The sequence below is a fragment of the Chenopodium album genome, chromosome 1, assembly GCF_948465745.1.
Source record: "Chenopodium album chromosome 1, dcCheAlbu1.1, whole genome shotgun sequence".
Taxonomy (NCBI): domain Eukaryota; kingdom Viridiplantae; phylum Streptophyta; class Magnoliopsida; order Caryophyllales; family Amaranthaceae; genus Chenopodium; species Chenopodium album.
Window position 1 is genome coordinate 45610644 of NC_137834.1, and position 22716 is coordinate 45633359.

Consider the following 22716-nt stretch of genomic DNA (forward strand, 5'->3'; position numbering starts at 1 on the left):
GAGATGATGTTATAAAATTAAATTTGAATGAGAGCATGCTGAAATATCTAAGCTATAATCTTGATAATTCTATGATGATTGATACTATTTATTCTATTGTGACTTCCATGCATGAGCACTTGCTCACTACTAACGATGCCCTTGAGAATGTCCTTTTGAACAAGGAAAAGATAGGTGAGAAAAGCAAGGAGATGACATTGTATGACGAAATGCTTGAAGGAAGTACGAAAGGAAAGCATTGAGCAAGTGTGCATGGGGATCACAAGTGGTGATGCATTGGAAATAGCTACTTTAAGAGAAGGTAAGTGTGTTCCAATGGTAGAGTTAAAACCTCTACCATCACACCTAAGGCATGTGTTTTTGGGTCCTAATTAACCTTTTCCGATAATTGTGAATTCTTCTTTGAACGAGTGCCAAACTCAAATGTTATTGACAAGGGAATAAACGTGTCGTCAATTGCCTATCCCTAGATCAAATACAATTTATACAACCTAAACAAACCTAATACGAGTATAAGTCAAGCATAGAGGTTGAACCACAGAGAACGGATAAACACCACCAAATGTTATCGACAATTAAGCTAGTCCGGAATAGGAGATAAATAAACTAAAGTCTAAAGATGCTAAAACAAGAAATAAAACATTAAGGGAAATGGTTAGGTGAAGTTGACGCTTGATCATGCAACAACAAAGTAGCAAATCAATGGTAAACTAAACATGCATGAATACCGAAGTAAAGGGGTCCAATCTAACCGCCTTCCGGGGTCAATTGGCTTCTCCTAACATAGCCTATATGTTTTCACATTAGAACCATATACTAGGAGGTACTATTAAATAACAATCGATAGTAATGAACCTCAACTAAGTCAACTTCCGTTACTTGTTAGCAAAGACTCATCTTTGATCAACTAACAACGTGCACTTGCAAGAAGACCAAAGAATATCAAGCATGCAAAGACTTTAATCACCATTAACATAACCCCAACATTATAAGCATGAACAATTAGCAACTACACCATCCCCACACCCTTGGCTAAGTGACTACTCACAAATCATATTGAAAACAATATCAATCATCAAATCAATAAGCATCAACATGATTAATAAGCAAAGAAGAAAAATCAAAGCAAATAAGCAAAATAAAAAACAAAGGTAAAGAGAAAGAGTAAGAGATTGCTCATTAATTGAAGATGAAGGTCTACAAAGGATTGAACAAGCTCCTTCTTCAAGATCCAAGTTCATCAATGAAGAAAACCACACTTTCTCTCTCTACCAATGAAGACTAGTCCTAACCTAAAACTAATTAGAGAGTAGAATAGATAGTTTTTCCTCTCCCCCCCTTTCTAATTACCCCAAAAATGGGTATATATACCAAGCTAATAAAATACTAAGTAAATAAAAGAAAATAAAAGAAAGTAAACAGGAAAAATAAAATAAGAAACTAAATCTAAAAATAAAAGAAAGAAATAAGAAAAAGGGAAAAGAAAAGAAAGAAATAAAAATAAAAGAAAAAGGAAAATTAAAACAAAAAATCCCCCCAAAATCATCAGACCCTTTTCCCCTCTTCTTTGACATTTTGGCTGCTCTAAAAATGGGAGATGATCCCCTACTTTGCGCCTAACCAAAATCCATCATCAAGCTTCCATATGAAATCGCCACCGTTCATCTTCAACAGCACACATCGAGCATCAATTCAAGCCGTTTATCTTCCTTAATAACCACGTGTGAAGCTCGTGGATTGGTTCGGTCGAACCATGGGTTGGTGTGGCCGAACTACGGGGTTGGTTCGTCGAACCATGGGTGTGTTTGACCACACCTCTTCAAATTACAAAACCTCAAAAGTTCCTGACTCGTACTTCGACCGAACTCTCAACGGTTTGCTCGAACTTGATTAATTTTCTATTTGCACTGATTTGTGATGCAATGGTGGGCGATTTGTTGCTGTGGTTGGAGAAGTGGAGGAGATGCGGCAGGGGGCGGTGTGCGGTGGCCGGAAATTGCGCGGCTGCTGCTGTAATTGAAGGTTGGACTGGTGGCATGGCTGGTTGGAGTTGCGGGTGCAGGTGGACGGTGGTGCAGGGGTTGTTGTTGTGGGTTGCGATTAATTGCGGGTTGGGGTGCGTGGATTAGTTTGGTGGTGTGGTGAAGGTTATAGGTGGAGCTGGTGGTTGTGAATTGTTTGGTGGTTGATTGTGGTCAGGTGTTGATTGGAGATGGACGTAATTGTTGTTGTGCTTTGGTGTTGACGGGGTGGCTGTGACAGCTGGAATTGCTAGATGCGAAGGTGAGTTGGTGTGGCTGGGTTGTGGTTTAGTTGGTGAATTTTAGAGTGGCTGATTTGGGGTTGACATCAGTTGGGCAGTGCTGCTATGGTTGGAGGTTGGTGTTGGCTGCTGTTATTGCTAGAGCAGGGGAATTGTTAGGTGGGTGAAACTGGTGGGTGATGGTGGTGGTGCGGCTGCTGGTTTGTGTGGTGAAGGGTAAGGTGAAATGTGGGGTGAAGGTTAAGGGGCAATAATAGATTGGTGTGTGAGCATGTCTTGGGAATTCGCCTTGGACCTCGAACCCGAACACCTACACACAAAACCGAGAATAGAATTGGGACAAAGAATAAAATAAAAGAAATAAAATAGAAAATAAAAGTAATAACACTAAACTAATAAAAATTAAATAAAACTATAAAAGTAAATAAAATCAAATAAAATAACAAAATAAATTTAAAACTAATAAAAACTATGAAAGTAACAAAGAAAAGGAACGAAATAAAATAAATTGAAAGCAAATAAAATACGAAAATAAACTAGAAACTAATTAAATAAAGAAATTAAATTAAAACATACTAAAACTAAGAAATAAACTAGAAACTTTATTAAAAAGAAAATAAGAGAATAAAAGGGAAAAATAAGGTAAAATAAACACGAAAATGACTCTAAAAATACTTCCTAAGAGTGACATAAATGTCACTCATCAGTTATGTGGTGTTTTGATAAACCACCAAGGTGCTTTAGGCTATACCATTGATAACCTCAATGGTATTAGTCCTGCTTTATGTATGCACCACATAACACTTGAGGAGGGTGCTAAGCCTTCCGTTGAGAGGTAAAGGAAACTCAATCCTAAAATGGGGGAGGTGGTGAAGAAAGAAATCACCAAACTCCTTGATGCCGACATCATCTTCCCCATTTCGAGTTCTAGATTGGTTTCCCCCGTTCATATGGTCCCTAAAAGGGAGGAATGGCCGTAGTTGAAAAGGAGAATGGTGATCTCATTTCAACTAGAACGGTGATCGGTTTGAGGATGTGCATAGACTATAGACGTCTAAATGCATCCACTAACAAGGATCATTTTTCTCTCCCTTTTATTGACCAAATGCTTGAAAGACTAACCAAGCAAAAATATTATTTCTTTCTTGATATTTATTCGGGTTTTTTCAAATCTGCATATACCCGGATGACCAAGAGAAGACAACTTTTACATGTCCATATGGTACTTTTTTCATATAGGAGGATGTCGTTTGGGATTTGCAATGCACTAGCAACCTTTCAAAGGTGCATGATGAGTATCTTTTGAGACATGCTTGAGGACATAATGGAAGTGTTCATGGATGATTTCTCGTTGGGGGGCCTTTCATTTGAAAATTGTTTGTCCAATTTGGGCAAATGCTTAGCAAGATGTGAGAAGGTCAACTTGGTCCTAAATTGAGAAAAATTCCACTTCATGGTTGAAGAGGGAATCACCTTGGTCATAAGATATCAAGCAAGGGGATTGAGGTTGACAAAGCCAATGTTGAAGTGATTGAAAAATTGACTCCTCCAATCAATGTGAGAGGAGTAAGATCGTTTTTGGGGCATGCTGGGTTTTATAGGAGGTTCATCAAGGATTGCTCACAAATCGCTAAACCCCTAAATGCTCTTCTCTAAAAGGATGCCATCTTTACTTTTGATGAAAAGTGTCTTCAAGCTTTCAACAAATTAAAGGAGGCTTGGATCTCTACTCTAATCGTGCAAGGGCTAAGATGGGATTTGCTGTTTGAACTTATGTGCGATGCTAGTGATATTGCAATTGAAAGGGTGTTGGGGCAGAGAAATGAGAAGAAGCTTCACGTCATTTACTACATGTCCAAGACTTTTAGTGAAGCTCAACGGAACTACACCACGATGGAGAAAGAGTTTATTGCCGTGGTACATGCTTTTGAGATGTTTTGGAACTACCACATTGGTTCCAAAACTATTGTCCACACTGATCATGCGGCTATTACGTACTTTGTGGAAAATAAAGAGTCCAAACCTCGTCTTCTTCGATGGGTCCAATCTCTCCAACAATTTGATGTTTAAATCCGTGACAAGAAAGGGGACGAGAATGTGGTTGCGGGCCATATTTCCCGTTTAGAGAATGTGCAAGCTAGTGACGATGAAATCCCCATATGTGATGATTTGAGGGATGATGTGCTTTATATCTTGAACGAGAAAGAACTTCCTTGGCTTGCCGACTTGCTGAACTACTTGGCATGTGGGGAATTTCCTCTCGATTTCTCCAAGAAAATAAGAAAGAGGCTAAAGAGGGAAGCAAGGCACAATGTATGGGATGACCCCATTCTCTACAAGAGAGGAGTAGATGGTTTGCTCCGTAGGTGTGTTCCGGATGAAGAAGTGCAGTGTGCTCATGATGTGCCATTTCGATCCATGTGGAGGGCATATGGGATCCAAAAAAATAGCTTTGAAAGTCTTGCAAAGCGATTTGTGATGGCCACACATCTTTAAAGATTATTGGGGGTTTGTGAAGACTTGTGACCAATGTTAACGAACAGACAACATATCCAAGAGAAATGAGATGCCTCAACAACCGATACTTGAGTTAGAGGTATTTTATGTATGGGATATTGAATTCATGGGAACATTCTCTACTTCTTATAGAAATCAATACATCCTTGTGGCAGTTGATTACGTCTCAAAATGGGTTGACTCCATTGTCTCCTCAACTAATGACCACAAGGTCGTTATGAAATTGTTCAAGAAAGTCATATTTCCAAGATTAGAAATTCCTAGAGCTGTGGTAAGTGACAACGGTTCACATTTTTTTCATAGTGCTTTTTAAAAGATGCTAAGAAAGCACGGGTTTCACCAAAGGTTCGACCTTACTTATCATCCACAAACTAGTGGACAAGCGGAAGTGTTCAACCGTTAAATCAAGTTAATTCTTGAGAAGACGGTTTCAAAAAATAGGAAGTATTGGTTAGAAAAAATTGATAAAGCCTTATTGGCTTATAGAACGGCTTGCAAAACCCCTATCGGCACAACTTCATAAAGTCTAGTGTATGGAAAATCTTTTCATCTTCCGGTGGAACTTGAACACCGAAACAAATGGGCCATTAAGAAGATTAACTTCGACTTGGTTAGCGCTAGAGAACAAAGATGGCTCGATTTGCATGATCTTGAACATCTTCTATTGGAAGCCTATGAGTGTGCTAACAATTACAATATTCGCATAAAGGAATGGCATGATCAAAATATTGAAAATAAAGCGTTTCTTGAAGGTGATAAGGTGCTCCTATACAATTCAAGAATGAAATTGTTCCCCGGAAAACATCTATCAAGGTGGAATGGACCTTTTATTGTTAAGCAAGTGTTTTTATAAGGAGCCGTTGAGATCACATATTTTAATGGAAAGAGATTTTTCAAAGTCAATGGGCATTGCCTCAAGCCTTAATATGAGGGTGCTCATGTTGGTCTAGTTGAGTTATTAAAATGTAATCTTACCTCTTGAGTGTGGAGGTCGTCATGCAATTGGCGTTAAAGAAGCTCTTTCGGGAGGCAAACCGAGTAAAAAAAAAAAAAAAAAAAAAAAAAAGAAGAGAAACAGAATAAGAAATAAAATTTTTTTTAAGTGAGTGAGCAAATGAGGAGAGAGTTGGTGATATCTTATTCTGGCTAACATCTTTGTTGAATTTTTATTCTTATGGTTTTGATGTAGGAATTTGGAGCAAAAGAAGCAAAAGAGCAAAACTCTAAAGTTGTCAGAACCTAGGAGCAGGCACTCCAGGCAACACGCACGCCCGCTCCTAGCTCACTAAAGGAATCAAAATTATCCCATTCAATGAGGAGCGCGCACTCCTCTTACACTGCACGCCCGCTCCTCACATGGCCATTATATCAGAAGCATTAGGTACCATAAGGAGCGGGCGCTACTACACCCCTGCACGCCCGCTCCTCCTTGACTACAACAATCAGGTGCTTTGAAGAAGAAGTGGAGCGGGTGCTCCAGAAAAAATTCACACCCGCTCCAATGATGGTTTATCAAAATCAAAGTTTAGAGCGGGCGGTTTGTAAGACTACACGCCTGCTCCAGGTTTATCAAAATCAAAGTTTAGAGCGGGTGGTTTGATATGACTCTAATTTCTGTCGTGATAGTCTTCGAAAAGATCACTGCTTCTTAATGTTTGCTATGCCAGTACGTCGGCGCTTTGCTGCTTGTGAACCAGTATGTCGGTGCTTTTGCTGTGATGACAATCCTCTTTTCTTTGGGAATAGTTGCCAACACAACTCTTGTATGATGTATGACAATCCGATTTAGGGAAAGTTGTCAATGCTTCGTAACAATCCATCCTTGGAAATGTTGCCACGATGAAGCGACAATCCGTATCTCGGAAAATTTGCCAAAATCCAATTTTCGGAAAAGTTGCCAATGCTTCGTAACAATCTTTCATAAGAACTTTGCTACGATCGACAATCCACATCTTGGAATATAACTCTTGAAAGCAATCCACCTTGGAAATTTGCCAACGCTATGCGACAATCCTTTTGGGAAAATATTGCCACTATTGACCATCCACGTCTTGGAACATTTGCAAAAAAGAGTCGACCGACAATCCACTTCGGGAAAATTTGCCACTTACTGAAATGAATGACAATCCACGTTGAGGAACTTTTGCCGATATTTATGATGAATAGAAACCTACAACAATTCTTTGGGAAATTTTGCTATAGGGAACTGGGTGTATGACAATCCAATTTCGGAAAACTTGCTAGTGATGACAATCTGAACTTGAAAAAAATTGCCAAACAAAGAAGGAGAACGACAATCCACGCTTGGAAACATTGCCAGAGATGACAATCCAATCTTGGAAAAATTGTCGTTGAAGAAGATGCACGACAATCCATTTTTGGAAATATTGTCAGTTGGGGATGACAATCCAATTTTTGGAAAACTTTGTCGTTTAATAAGAATGCGCGACAATCCATATTTGGAAACATTGTCGCTTGAGTGCTTGCTTTTGAACCGATGCTTTTGTGCTTGTAATGAGCCAATACTTAGGTGCTTAAGCTAAGTGAGACGATCTTTCGTCAGGTCGATCACTTATTGCAATTGTAATCAAACCGACTACTAATCATGTCAAATTACTTATAGGGGCTAACTGGCGTACCAAGGAACCCGAAATTGCTGCATGAGGTCGAAATCACATTTCTGGGAGGCTTCGAGCTCTGTCGTTGCTGAAATATCTCTGGCGCCAAGAATTGGAGTAGGGTCTTCCCTATTCTGCTGCACCTGTATTTATTTTTTACTATAGAACTTTGCCAATTTCTTTAATTATCTTAGGGTTGACCTAAGGCTTAAAGTTGCTTGACTCATCGACTTGACACGACTCAAGGTATAAACTTGACTCGATATGTTTGACTGACTCGAGGTTGACTCGACTCGAAGTGTAATGACACATGTGTTAGACTCAAATCAAAGTGATATGGCACGACATGACTCAAAGTGTACATGACTCGTGTGTGCATTGTAATGTGATCGTGCGACTCAAAAAAATGCAAAAAAGCAAAAACTTTCCGTCAATTTTGTGGAGGGTACCGACTTTCTCCCGAAAAAGAAAGACGTGAAAAAGAAGAAGCGAAGTTTGAAAATGCATGTTGAACGAGCTTAGTCAAATGTTGTTTGATACTATCTCTCAAGATGCAAGGATTAATCCATCCTAGGCTATCTTAATGGTTGACTCAATGATGAAAGCATTACGGTAACTTAGGCACGGAGGCTAAGCACTTCATACTTCGTGATGCAATGACAATTATGATTGATGAGTGATGTTGATATGACAAGGCATGCTTCAGCGTTGTGTTAAGATTCCCTGACAAAGGGTTCCTAAGGGAAGTATTTGGTCATGTGTCTGTGATGTGTGTGATAGTGACACTAAAGCTAAGCCGCAAGAGCTAAGTGTGTGGAAAGATATTATTTGTTAAAAGAGTCAAGTAATGGTGACTCTTAGGCTAGGTAAGCTAATGATGTAGGGATCAAGCCCCCAAGTCTAGCTCTAAGTGAATAGGGATGAGCATTGGAGATCCCTTGATATGATCATGGTGTAAGTGTGTGAATGTGAATATGAATGCATTTTTATTACGGCCGCACCTCGATGCGAGGTTGCCTACGTATCCGTTAGGAATCAGGCCGAACGTAGCTCTAGCCGAACCTCGCGCAAGTGTGTATACCTCAAAAAGGTCTTCTTAAGGTTGTAACGTGGTTAGGCTAAAGGTTATAGAAGAAGAAGGGGATAAAGGCTCAAGACCCTAGATAAGCCCCCAAGGTGTGCAACCTTGCTGTTGAATGCTTGAGTTTCTACTCTTTTTTAGCTCTCTTTTATCTTTTGCTTTAGTATCTATTTTATTTTTATAAGTGTGGGCAATCCCGATTATGCGGTCTATCACTCACTTGGCATTCATGTTTCTCAGGCACGGTACCGAGCACTCGATAAGAGACGCAATCTGAGACGTGTTCATATCAAAGATATTTTCATATCAAAGATATTTTCATATCAAAGACATTGGAACACTTGCCCTTTTGTACACTTTTATTTATTTATTTTTGCTTATTTTTAATCTTTTGAAATCACTCAAGCTTTTTTTTAGAATTGCATAAGTTGCACACCATCCCATCCCAAGGTTAGGTAGATGTAGGTTGAAAAAAGAAGGGTCTATCGTTAGACGAGGCTCAAAGTGGTTTATGAAGAAAGGATTGCATATTCGAAAGGTGAAAGGAGATATGATGTGGCTACAAGGGGTGCCTCAAATCATTGGTATACCTTGTGTTTAATTCGACGTGGATTTTTTTTTTTTTTTTTTTTTTTTTTTTTTTTTATGCAATAAAATGAAATGATCATATATGAGGAAATAAATGCTCATTTTATTAAAAGAAAATAAATAATCTACAAAATTAATCTAAGGGAAAAGAAAAGGTGCCTATGCTAGACTTATTGGGGAAAGAGTAAATAAAAAAAAAATAGGAAAAAAAAAGAGGTCACGAAATCTCATCGTTGAAGCTCGCCTCTTGTCTGGTGTCATTCGCTTCATCATCACCCAGTCTTCTCGCTAGCTAGAGGCAACAGGACCTTGTTTGCTTCTATGAGATCTTGAATGAGATTTTGAAACCTGTAGCATTCATCAGTAGTATGACCGTTTCCTCGATGGTACTTGCAATAGGAGTTTGGATTCCATCTCGAAGATCGATTTTCTGGTGTTGGATCCTCGGTAGGGCCAATAGGTTTAATTAATCCTCGATCATAGAGACGATCGAAAGCAGCATCGTAGGTCATTCCAATGGGTGTAAACTCTCGCCTGGGTTTCCTTTTAGATCCTTGATTGTCCATGGCTAAGACATCATTATGATCAAAGGTACTAACATTATTACTAGAGTGGGCGTTTTCAGAAGAAGAAGGATTATCGTTCTTCTTTCCTTTCCAGCCATCGTTGTTACTATTGTTAGTAGCTTTTTGCTTTGCGAGGTCGTCTTCGATTTCAATTCCGATGTCATAAACGGCCTTGAAAGTGTTCAAGTTGTGTTGATATTTTAAGTGCTTTGAATACTTTTCTTGGAGATTCTTGATAAACATCCTCACAGACTCCTTTTCGGTGGGGACCTCAATCATTTTGGCGGAAGTTTCCCTCCATTTATTAAAGAAAGAAGTAAAGCCTTCGTTCTCTTTTTGTCTTAGCATCTCAAGTTGTCTATGGTCAGTTTCAACTTGAATATTGCACTTGTATCTATCAACGAAAGCGTTTACTATCGATTCCCAGGTAGAGGTTTTCTCCTTGTCAAGGGAGAAGTACCATTGTTGGCAAACGGTTTCAAGAGATAATGAGAACAGAGAAGGGAAGACCTTCTTATCGATACCCTTGATACTCATTATTGTTTCAAACGCTCTTAAATGAAAGTAAGGGTTGTCAATTGCTCTGAATTTTGGGATGTCGTTGGCGTTGAACTTCTGCGGAAGAAGATCTTTTTCCACCGAGACCCCTTGTGATGTAAGCTCTTGAAACTTGTAATCGCTAGACAACTTGCTTAAACTCTCTTGCATGAGGTCCATCTTTTGTTGCTTCACGGGATTATCAATCTTGAGTGCGAGAAGCTTCAGTGTCTCAGTCACAGTAGCCAGTCGGTTCTTAAGATCATTGACTTCTTCTTGAGTTGTCATTATCTTCTTAGCCTTCCTCTTTTGACGAATCGGTTTATTAAAAAGCGAGACTTGAATAAAGAGGTTGTCCTTGATTAATCGCCCTTCTCTCCTCGACCAAGTACTGTGGAAAAGGAATTTGGGGATATTCATTGTTAATTATTTGACTCAAACTTTATTCAACATGCAATGGATGGAGGAAGTGAAGAAAAATTGGAATAGAATGTTAAAGAAGATTTAGATGGAGGGATATGAAGAATTAGGAATAGAATGTACCCCCCAACTCAAATGACGGAAAAGACCGACTCATGTATGAACCTAAGACAAGGCCATGGTGATGTACTCAAAGTGTGTGCTAAGACTAGTGAGTGTATGTGACATGTTAAGACTCGTGTCATGACCATGTGGCTAGACTATGTGACCAAGACTCGATTAATGACTTGACAAGGTGTTATTGATAGTGAGAATTAACCGAATTAATTAGCAAACTGGTTAATTAGACCTTAGGTGATGACTCGACCAATAATCCGAACTGTCGGCCTAGCGACAGGACTAGCGTCACACTGTGGAGGTTGGCGCCAGACAACTTAGCTGTCGTCAGGCGCTACACACCATAGTTTGGCGCTACAGCTCATACTTTGGCACCAATAGTGGAGCTTCGGTCTGGGACTGTTTTCGGTATTATTAGTCAACTGGGGTTAGCCTAAAGTCGTACTAAGTCAATTCAGATTAAAAAAAAATAGACTTTATTGACTCAAAATAATTAATTAATTAATTAATTAGGCAAAGTTGTTTAAGTCGTTAATTTATTTAGTCTCAATACAAGTCAACAAACGGTTAAGAGAAACATAGAATATATATGCACAACAAATAATGCACAATTAGTCAAGTAGGCACAATATGATGCAATGAGTTTGCAACCTAACCATGGCTCTAGTTCTCTAAAGTTCGGGATATGGTTTAGTCAATAGAGGGTTCATGGTTAATTGTCCGGATGCACCGCGTGGAAGCCTAACCGTGAAGGGTTGGCGCGAGTGGATGGGACACCGCAAGCTTTAGAAAAAACTCGCTTCCATGGTTTGGTGAATTCAACCTCTCGGATGTACCCTTTGTTTCACGGAGCGTTCAATCGGGTAGATGGAGCATGAATTCCCAGAGGGTTATATCCATAAGTTGAACACATATGGGTTTCAGAAAAGTGAGAAAAAATTCAATCAGGAAGTAGGATCGAGCAAACAATACGAAAAACCGGTTGAAATTAGAACGCATATTTCTGGCTCGGTATTGGGGGAAATTGACGCCAGCAAACAGAGACTGGTGCCAACTTTTAACTGTAGCGCCTGGCGCCAATACTGGCGTCTGGCGCTACGGCTAAAAGTGTGGTGCCAAGCTCTGGCCCCTGACGCTACTTCCCACATGCCTCAGCAGCTTTCTGTGCTCGATAAAATTTTCCAGTTTCGCGCGGTGTTATTTCGGTCCTAGTTGTGAAAGACATTCCTCAAATTTCCTACAGGTAAAATCCTATGTTTTTGACTCATTACGGATGGTCTTTCCGATGAGATCCTTTTTATGCATGTGACAATAATATTAATTAAAATTACGCACATGAAATACTTAGAAATTTTCGAGTCTCATCCACTCATTCTAAATCATTGCCGAAACAAATTCAGGAATTAAAATAGAAATCCTCCCCAGTGGAGTCGCCAAAAACTGTTGGGAATAATTTCAAGCCTTCAAAATCCCACTAGCTTGAACCCCACTGTGATCATACACTAAAGTACGGTGGCGTCCAAAAGGGAAGAAGACAGAGCAAAAGAGTCGCCAACAAGTTTTTAAGGAACTTGTAAACCGTTCACGAGGTGAAGGTTACACCCCTTAACGATCCAAGAGATCGTCAACTCCATAAGGTCTAGAACCAAATAAGGGTTCGGGGATGAAGGTACAAATCCAACCTAAAAGAGATTGAACCTGCCCTAATAATAGGCCTCTACTTTATTCCGATCGTATTCATGTGCGCTTTCTGATTAATATACAACCAATAGGACTAACCCTAAACCTGTTTATCTATGTCGGTTGAATATTAATGCACAAATAAACTATTATTGGCGATCACTTGAATTATAATCAAAGTTATCCTAACAAGGTTATTAAATATCTTATTAATCGTGATTACAAGAACCAAATTCCCTTTAAACATACAATAAAATGTGTGATCAAGCAATAAATAATAAGCATCAAGCAACATAATAATAATCATGATAATAATAATAATCATCATAAAATTATAATCAAAATCAAAACAATAATAATCATAAATAAAATAATCATTATCAAAATAATAATAATAATAATAATATTCATAATCATCATAAATTATAACAATTATAATCATAATCATGTTCATGTTAATATTAAAGCATAATAATTGCAAGATCCTAGGCATGATACTAACAAGATTAATAAAAAACCCTAGCATGTCACTAAGCAATAAAAATCAAATCTTTAACCCTAACATGATACTAACAATCATAAATATTAGGAAGAACATAGGAAACATCGTAACAATCATATTTAATATTAAAATTACCCTAGACATGATACTAGGAATATCATAACAACAATATAAACATGATTTCTACATCATAATATCAATTAAAACAATTAAAGTACTTACTTTGATGCCTCGTACCTCTTTCTAATTACAAAATACCCACGTTAGTAACTTCAAGGAAAATAATAAACAAAGCAATTAAATTAAATAATTGAAGTAGAGATTTGGGACCAAACCCTCAGAAATTAAAACCTTTCACGTCTAGGGCGAAGGCAACTTCGAATATGGCTAGGTGTTTCTAGATCTTGTGAATGCGGAATTTTGTATGAAAACAAAGTAAGAAAGAAAGATGAATGTTTGTTAATTAAAACTTGTGAATGATAGATGTAGATGATGAATGATTGTAGGTGAATCAAAACGGAATTTTTGATACGATATTTATAGAGAAAATCAGCCAAAAAGGATAATTTAACAAACAGAGTCTGACGCACACGAAACAAGGTTGGCGCCAACCCTGGCTAGCTGGCGCCAGGCACCAATGGCTAGCGCCAAGCGCCAATGGCTAGCGTCTGGCGCCAAGTCCTGGGGTTGGATGCCAGTCTTGATTTTAACGCGTTTTCGAAAATCCGATAAGTTTCCCGTACTGGAGGATAAAATAATATAATTTCTTCGAAAATGCTATTTGATTTTGATTAAAACTCTGAAAAGTCAACAAAGTCAACTTATCAATGCTAATTGAATTAGGAATGAAAAGAACCTTCTAGAAGATTCTAGAAAACTAAAACCATTCCTAATTGCATTAGGAATGATAAATCATATTAGGCCCTCCCCAAGATCATTGGGCCGTACATAAAGCTCAAACCGGGCCCAGTTTAGTAAATTGGCCATAACTTCCTCAATATTCATCGGAATTGGGCCTATAATATATCGTTGGAAAGGTCTTTGCAAGCCCCATCCAAATACACTATTATTGGACCCATATCATGGACCAACCAAACTGGATTGGCTGTTTTCTTAAAATAAAGTTTTCAAAAACAGAAAGAAGAGAAAAGAAACAAAAACTTTCCGCAACACTAGACCTTTCCACACTTTCGTTTCATTCGAATATGATTCGACGTGAAAGGTTCTCATCACTGGGTTTGGTTTTGGGGAGACACATTTGGGTGTCTACACATATGCTTGTGGAAATCCAGGGTAATGTGACCACCAACTCTTGGTTAGTTAAGGGGAAACACTATTGCATTCTCCCTAATGCGGCGGTAATGAACACCGTGAAAACCACTTGGTAAGTGCCAAATGAGCCACTCCCCGGGAATGTTCCTGACCTTGATCAACCATTTCAACCCCGCCGCAATAACATATCAACCATTCCTAGCTTTATGGGCAACCCTTCCTCCTCCTCTTCTTTCTCCTTCAACCTTGAATCGGCTTTTCACCATCTCAACCTAACTAACCAAAGAATCCTTCAAGAAAATGAATACAAAAGTTTTATCTCCCAAAGGTCCCATCAAAACCAAGTTAAAAGGGTAGATTTCCTCCCTTATGTCAAATATCCTCACCGCCCCATACAACAGGGGCCGGTTCTGGGTTAGAACAACAACTAACCCACCTACTTATATTGGCAAGGACCCCGTAGCTCCATGTCGGAGCTACAATCCTTCTCTCCCTACGATTATACACAACCCAGAGGTTGTGATTTTAGGTTGGACCCTTCTTATTACAACGTCCCAAAGACATGTGGTAATATGGCTCCCGAGGATATCGATAATCACCCCTTAAGGGGATATTTCGGGTTTCCACCCTGTAATGATGGTGGTTGGGTAACTAGTAGTGCATTGGACTACGGTCACTATCGTAGTAGCCCCAACTATGATTTTCCTCAATACGTTGATCAACCTTCCTATTCCGGCGAGGTAGACCTAAACTATAACTACATGCCATCGCCGCCTTGGGAGAATGATCATGAGTAGCCTTTAAACATTTGTTTTTACCGTTCCCTTCTCTTCCTTCCCATCATGTGTAACACCGAGGCCAGTTTCGAGTTCTAGATTGGGGGGAGATGTTTCTCATTGTATCCTTTTATCGTGGGAATGATAATCAAATGTCTAGCATGGGGGAAGTCTTGGGGTCTTTGTGTATAGGGTAGTTTCGGTTATAGGATTTGTGTTTTCATGTGATGATCTTGTCCTATATGTTTGAGTTTGTGTGTGGAATATTTGGCATTAAAGGATTAGCATATCCTTTGAGACTTTAGGTAGGATTCATGTGATGTTATGTTCTAGATTGCATACCTATTTTATGCTGGCTGTTGCTCTATTAACGATTATATGGCATGCCTAGGATAGAACAATTGCATATTGATGTTTTTGTCTCACTTCTCCTTATTTGTGTGCTTTGGAGCATCTTATCCTTATGATTAGCTATGGTATATACATGTTTTGGTTGGTTTTGTATGATGGTTGATTGCATGGTATGGTTGGTTTTCTCTTGGTCTCTTTTGATGATGATGATTTATGATGATTTGTGACGCTTGATGATGACTGATGATGTTGGTCTATCCCTAATATCCAAACTTCTTCTAACCCCTCTAATATCCATATTCCCTAACATCCAAACCCCTAATATCCAAATTCTATAATTAGTTTTCTTATCCCCCCATTTTCAGCTTACTTAAATAAATAAATAAATAAATAAAAGAAAAAAAATGAAAAACTGAGCGTTGAAAAAAAAAAGTTTGTTTTGCCTTTGGTCGGTTTGCAATGATGATATTTGATTGTATGTGATGGATGCTTGTTTTCTTTTTGTAATAAAATTTCGAGCATGGTTTAGATGCCCTTGGTTGAACATAAAATTGGCTAGTTTAGGCTAGTGTGAGAATAACCTTACAGAATGTACAAGACTGAAGATCTATGTTTGTGGTAAGATGGTATCGCCTATCTCAAACCCGAAAGGTAGTATTTGATCCCACATTGTCCCAAAAAGTGAGGTTTATAATGTTTTTCAAGCCTACTACATTTTGTATGAGTGGCAAGGTGATGAGTGACATTTATGGCACTCATTTGTTCTCTTTCAGGATGATTTTAGATTGCTTTTATATCTCTTTTCTTTCCTTTTTCTTTAGTTTTACTCTTTGTTTCTTTAGTTTGCTCTTTACTTAGTTGATTTTCCATTTTCTTGCATTTCTTAGTTTTTCATGTCTTTTTCCCATTTATTTCTTTATTTTCTTTCATTTTTCAGGTTAAGGTAGTTATCAAAAGATTCCCGAGGCCCCTTCCCAAGTTTGGCACTGATTAGGATGCCTAGTGTTCTCTATTTGAAGCTAAATCATGGAGAAGTGCAAGTTTCATTAGACCATAGGTCGTGCATTCAAGCTGTGGGGCATGAATTCTCGTGTTGAACCTACCATCGAGGTGATTTTGTATCTGCCATGTCTCGTGTTTATCAAGAGCATCGAGTGGAGCGCACGAGGAGCATCAAAATGATGGTAAAGGAAGCTACCCTACTCCAAGACGCAGGCGCGCGCGACCATGGCGTGGGCGCGCCTCTCTGGGTCTGTGTTCCGCACCAAGTTTTGCGCGGCCACGCTCCCTCTTGTAGTTGGTCGCGCCTGTACAGGTCTATTTTGGACGATCTAACTAATTTCTCTTTGTTAGTTTTACTATATATAGACTTTCTTTCTATTTTTAGAGAGGGGTCCTTTTAAAATTCGAATAGAATTAGGGTAGATTTTGTAGAGAGAGAAACTCTAGTTTGTACAGAGATAAGTTCTTGGTTGATGATTGAAGATTGATAATTCTAAGTATTTTCTCCATTGATTTGAAGCAAGTTTGTAAGGATTTCTTTGACTTTAAAGCAATCTTTAGCTTTTTATTTCAATTACTTTGTTAATTGTTCAAGTTTAATTGATTTTTGATTGATTTTAGATTGATTAATATGATGATGATTAATTTGTTGTTTAGCTTAGTTTTGATTTTGATTTTAATGGATTGTGAGTAGTCTACTTGCTAGGGTGATGAGGAAGCATATATGAGTAATGGTTTGATGCGAATTCGGTTAAATTGATCAAGTTGATGTTGTGATTAAATTGGTTGATTGATTATGTGCATGTGTGTGTTTAATTTAAGAGTGATCAACCTAGTTACTCGCGCTAGATTGCATTGTAAGTTAACATTGATACAGACAATGAATTTGTGGCTTGCATTTGTCGATTATGTTGGTTTGTGAAGTTCCTAGCTAGAGTCTCTCGTAGTTGGCGCTAGTTTGACCTCTAGGAGATTAGCCTACAACACTCTCTTGATTGCTTAATTGATTTTCCTTCGCAATACTCGATTTAGTCAATTCCATTCCCAATAAGTTGTATCCATTGCATGTATATATGGATCCTAAACCCTAGTGTTTGATATATTTGATTTCATTTTGATTGTTTTAGAATATACACACCTTACTTCACTACTTCGAAATAGCTTAGGTCTAGCATTAGCATTCACCTCCCATTCCTAGTGGTTCGACCCTCAACTTACTCCTATGCTAGTTATAAGGGTGTGTTGAGTGATTACAAATTATGTTTGGCCTTGGGAAGATTAGTCCAACGACCTAGTCTCAACCCTTGTTCAAAATGGTTCCGTTGACGGGGAATGGCGTAGTTGTTTGTTATTGTTATTGAATCTATTTCACTAAATTTCGAAAATACAAAAAAGATTTTTCTCTTTGGGCTACATTTGTAGCCGTGTTACTAATATTTTCCTTTGAGTTTGTGTGTACAAGTTAACATGGGAGAAGTCCCGAGGGTTACATTGAAGGAGTTGGGTACTACGGGTGCATACAAGTAAGAGAGCGAGATTGCTTCATTATTGATCCCGGATAGTGATTTTAAAATCAAGCTGACAATAATAACTTTGATTGAAAGGTGGTAATATGGTGGAGGAGTAAATGAAAGTCCCCTAAATCATCTTAAGGAGTTCGAGAAATATTACAACACAATTAAGGTGAACGAGGTTGCTCAAAAATTCATAAGGCTCAAACTAATTCCTTTCTCTCTAATTGGAAGAGCTCAAGAGTGGCTAGACAAGGAAGTGAAGCCAAATTCTTTGAGAACTTGGGATGAACTCACCAAAGAATTCTTTTCCCGTTTCTTCCCTCAAAAGAAAACGGCGGAGGCAAGAGTTTTGATTCAAGGTTTCAAGCAAAGGTCTAGTGAAAGCCTCTATGAAGCATGGGAGAGATACAAAGAGTATCAACGTGAGTGTCCTCACCATTGGAATTAGCTACGATGATGCTTTTGATCGCCTCCATGCCAAAGGACTCATTACTCCCATCGGACCTATTTAAGATCCCCCACTTGAGAAGAGATCGTTTAGTTGGAATCCAGACGAACACTGCAAGTACCATCAAGGTAGGGGTCATACTACTGAGAGCTGTTGGAAGCTAAAGGAGGCTATCCAACATTTGATTGATAATAACAAGATTCCCATGCCTTCAGTTAATAAGAAGAGCGAGTGATGATAAAGGAAACAACACAAAACAAGAGGCGGGCATCAACGACAAGATTTCGCGACCTCTTTTTTCTATTTCTTTTTTATTTACCCTTTCCCCAATAAGTCTAGCATAGACACCTTTTTATTCTCCTTAGATTTATTTTGTAGGATCATTATATATTTTCTTTATATAAAAAAGAAGCATTTATTTCCTTATATATGATCATTTCATTATATTGCATTAAAAAAAAAAAAAAAAAAACAAAAACATGTCAAACTAAGCACAAGGTATACCAATGATTTAAGGCACCCCTTGTAGCCACATTGTATTACCTTTCACCCTTCAATTATACATCCTTTTTTGGTAAACCACTTTGAGCCTCGTCTAACGATAGACCTTTCTTTTTTCAACCTACATTTACCTAACCTTGGGATGGGATGGTGTGTTAACTTATGCAATTCTAAAAAAGATCTTGAGTACTTCAAAAAAATAAAATAGAAAAAATAAGCAAAAATAAATAAAGCGTACAAAAGGGCAAGTGTTCCAATGTCTTTGATATGAAAATATCTTCGATAAGAACACGTCTCAGATTGCGTCTCTTATCGAGTGCTTGGTACCGTGCCTGAGAAACATGAATGCCAAGTGAGTGATAGACCGCATGATCGGGATTGCCCACACTTATTAAAATAAAATAAATGCTAAAGCAAAAAGAGCTAAAAGAGAGTAGAAACTCAAGCATAAAAATATAAAGATTCAAAAGCGAGGTTGCACACCTTGGGGGCTTATCTAGGGTCTTGAGCCTTTTATCCCCTTCTTCTATAACCTTTAGCCTAACCACGTTACAACCCTTAAAAGACCTTTTTGAGGTATACACACTTGTGCGAGGTTCGGCTACAGCTACGTTCGGCCTGATTCCTAACGGATACGTAGGCAACCTCACATCGAGGTGCGGTCGTAATAAACATGCATTCATATTCACATTCACACAGTTGCACCATGATCATATCAAGGGATCTCTTATGCTCATCCCTATTAACTTAGAGCTATACTTGGGGGCTTGATCCTTACATCATTAGCTTACCTAGCCTAAGAGTCACCCCCATTTGACTCTTTTAACAAATAATATATTTCCACACACTTAGCTCTTGTGGCTTAGCTTTAGTGTCACTTTCACACACTACACAGATACATGACAAAATTTACTCCCCTTAGGAACCCTTTGTCATGGAATCTTAACATAAAGCATGCCTTGTCACATCGCTCATCATTTATCAATCATCGTTGCATCACGAAATATGAAGTACTTAGCCTCCGTGCCTAAGTTACCATTGAGATACTTTCATCATTGAGTCAACCATTGAGATAGCCTAGGATGGATTAATCCTTACAATCCTTGAGAGATAGTATCAAATGACATTTGACTAAGCTCATTCAACATGCACCTTCAAAACTTTCGATTCTTTTCCGCGTCTTTCTTTTTCGGGAGAAAGTCGGTACCCTCCACAAAAATGACGGAAAAACTTTTTTGTTTTTTTGCATTTTTGAGTCGCATAATCAACACTATGCACACACGGGTCATGAGTCACACGTGTCATTTCACTTCGAGTCGGGTCAACCTCAAGTCAGTCGATCACATCGAGTCAAGTTTATACCTTGAGTCGTGTCAAGTTATTGAGTCAAGCAACATTAAACCTTAGGTCAACCCTAAGATAATGAAAGAGATTGGCAAAGTTCTATAGTAAAAAATAAATACAGGTGCAGCAGAATATGGAGACCCTACTCCAATTCTTGGCGCCAGAGATATTTCAGCAGCGACAGAGCTCGAAGCCTCTCAAAAAGGTGATTTCGACCTCATACAGCAATTTCGGGTTCCTTGGTACGCCAGTTAGCCCATATAAGCAATTTGACATGATTAAGTAGTCAGTTTGATTACAATCACAGTAAGTGGTCGACCTGATGAAAGATCGTCTCACTTAGCTTAAAGCGCCTAATCACGGAGACACCGACATACTGGTTATAGCGGAAACAAAGTTCAGGCGAGCTTTAGAGATCGACAAACGTTGGTCTTCGGAAATTTTTCTTCAGAATATTATCACAACAAACGCTCAATAACCGAAGCTCTATTGTCCAGAGACGCGTGGGTATATCATCAAAGCTCTTTTTTTCAGAGACGCGTGGACATTTCTTTCAAGCTCTTTTGCTCCAGAGACGCGTGGGCATATCATTCAAGCTCTATTGTTTAGAGACGCGTGGACATATCATCAAAGCTCTTTTGTTCAGAGACGCGTGAACATTTCCTACAAGCTCTTTTGCTTAGAGACGCGTGGGCATCCTATTATCAAACTCTTCGTTCAGAGACGCGTGGACACATCATTCAGAAGATAATATAAAAAAGAAGCTCTTTGTTCAGAGGCGCGTGAACATATCAAAAGGAAGCTCTTTGTTCAGAGACGAGTGAACATCGAAACAGCAAGGTGGCGTTCCCTAGATTGTGGAGAGTTGTCACAAACAACTGAGGATTGTTTCAAGAGAAGCAATCTTTGATAGTATTCCTTTGGATGTGGAATATTATGAAAGCGGAGGAGGATCGTTTCAGGCGAAGCAATCTTCCAATTTTGGAAGCAGTTACGGGCGTAGCGGTTTTCAAGCGGGATGTCATTCTCTAGCTTGTAGGAGGTCATCAAAACAACAGCAAAGCAACAACAATCGCTTACTTTCAGAGACGTGTGCTCGACGGTGCAAGATACGCGTTTCTTAACTCTTTTATCTGTTTAACTAACGCTAGTTTGCAGGTATTGGCGTTACAAGAGTGATTTAGGATCGCATAACGTTCTGAATCATTCTCCGTCCCTATCGCTACTTTGACTTTTGTTTTCGAAACTCGCGTTTCTCCAAACTCAGTCAAAGTGGGGGCTTCTGTAGACACCCGTTTGTGTCTCCCCAAAACCAAACCCAGTGATGAGTGCCTTTCACGTCGAATCATAATCGAATGAAGCGAAAGTGTGGAAAGTTTAGTGTTACGGATAGTTTTAATTTCTTTTCTCTTCTCTCTGTTGAAAACTTATTTTAAGAAAACAGCCAATCCAGTTAGGTTGGTCCATGATATTGGTCCAATGATAGTGTAGTTGGATGGGGCTTAACAAGAGCTTTTCAACGATATATTATAAGCCCAATTCCGATGAATATTGAGGAAGTTATGGCCAATTTACCAAACTGGGCCCGGTTTGAACCTTATATGAGGCCCAATGATCTAGAGGAGGGCCTAATATGATTTACCATTCCTAATGCAATTGGGAATGGTTTTAGTCTTCTAGATTCTTCTATAAGTTTCTTTTCATTCCTAATTCAATTAGCATTAATAAATTGACTTTTGTTGACTTTTAAGAGTTTTATTTAAAATCAAAAAGCATTTTTGAGGAAAATATACGATTTTATCCTCTAGTACAGAAAATTTATCTGATTTTCGAAAACGCGACAAAAACAAGCTTGGCGCCTGACTCCAGTCATTGGCGCCTGGAACCAGGCCTGGCGCCAGCCATTGGCGCCTGGCTCTAGTGTTGGCGCCTGGGGCCAGTTAGCAAGGGTTGGCGCCAGCTCTATTTCGGTTGCGCCAGGACTCTGTTCTGTTAATTTATCTTTTTGGCTGATTTTCTCTATAAATTACATATTAAAAACTCTGTTTTCATTCACCAATTCTCATCAACAATCAGTTTTAATTAATATTCACCTACAATTAGTTTTCATTCGCAATCATTCATTCTCTCATTCTCTTCTTTAATCATTCACCATCAATTCTTTTTCTTTCTCTTTTCTAAACTAATCTTTTGTATACAAAATTCCGCATTCACAAGATCTAGAAACACTAGCCATATTCGAAGTTGCCTTCGCCCTAGACGTGAAAGGTTTAATTTCTGAGGGTTTGGTCCCAAATCTCTCTTTCAATTATTTAATTTAATTGTTTTGTTTATTATTTTCCTTGAAGTTAATAACGTGTGTATTTTGTTATTAGAAAGAGGTACGAGTCATCAAAGTAAGTACTTTAATTGATTTATTGATGTTATGATGTAGAAATCATGTTTATGTTGTTATTATGATATTCCTAGTATCATGACTAGTGTAATTTTAATACTAAATATGATTGTTACGATGCTTCCTATTCTCTTCCTAATATTTATGATTGCTAGTATCATGTTAGGGTTAAAGATTTGATTTTTATTGCTTAGTGACATGCTAGGGTTTGTTATTAATCTTGT

At 38.5% G+C, this 22716-nt stretch overlaps 1 non-coding gene across 1 annotated transcript; it reads right to left on the reverse strand.

The window, feature by feature from the left end:
- Positions 1–18142: 18142 nt before the first annotated feature.
- LOC145564995 (small nucleolar RNA R71) lies at positions 18143–18249 on the reverse strand. Its single transcript, XR_014094945.1, has one exon. It is a non-coding gene; the product is annotated as a small nucleolar RNA R71 (small nucleolar RNA).
- Positions 18250–22716: the final 4467 nt, after the last annotated feature.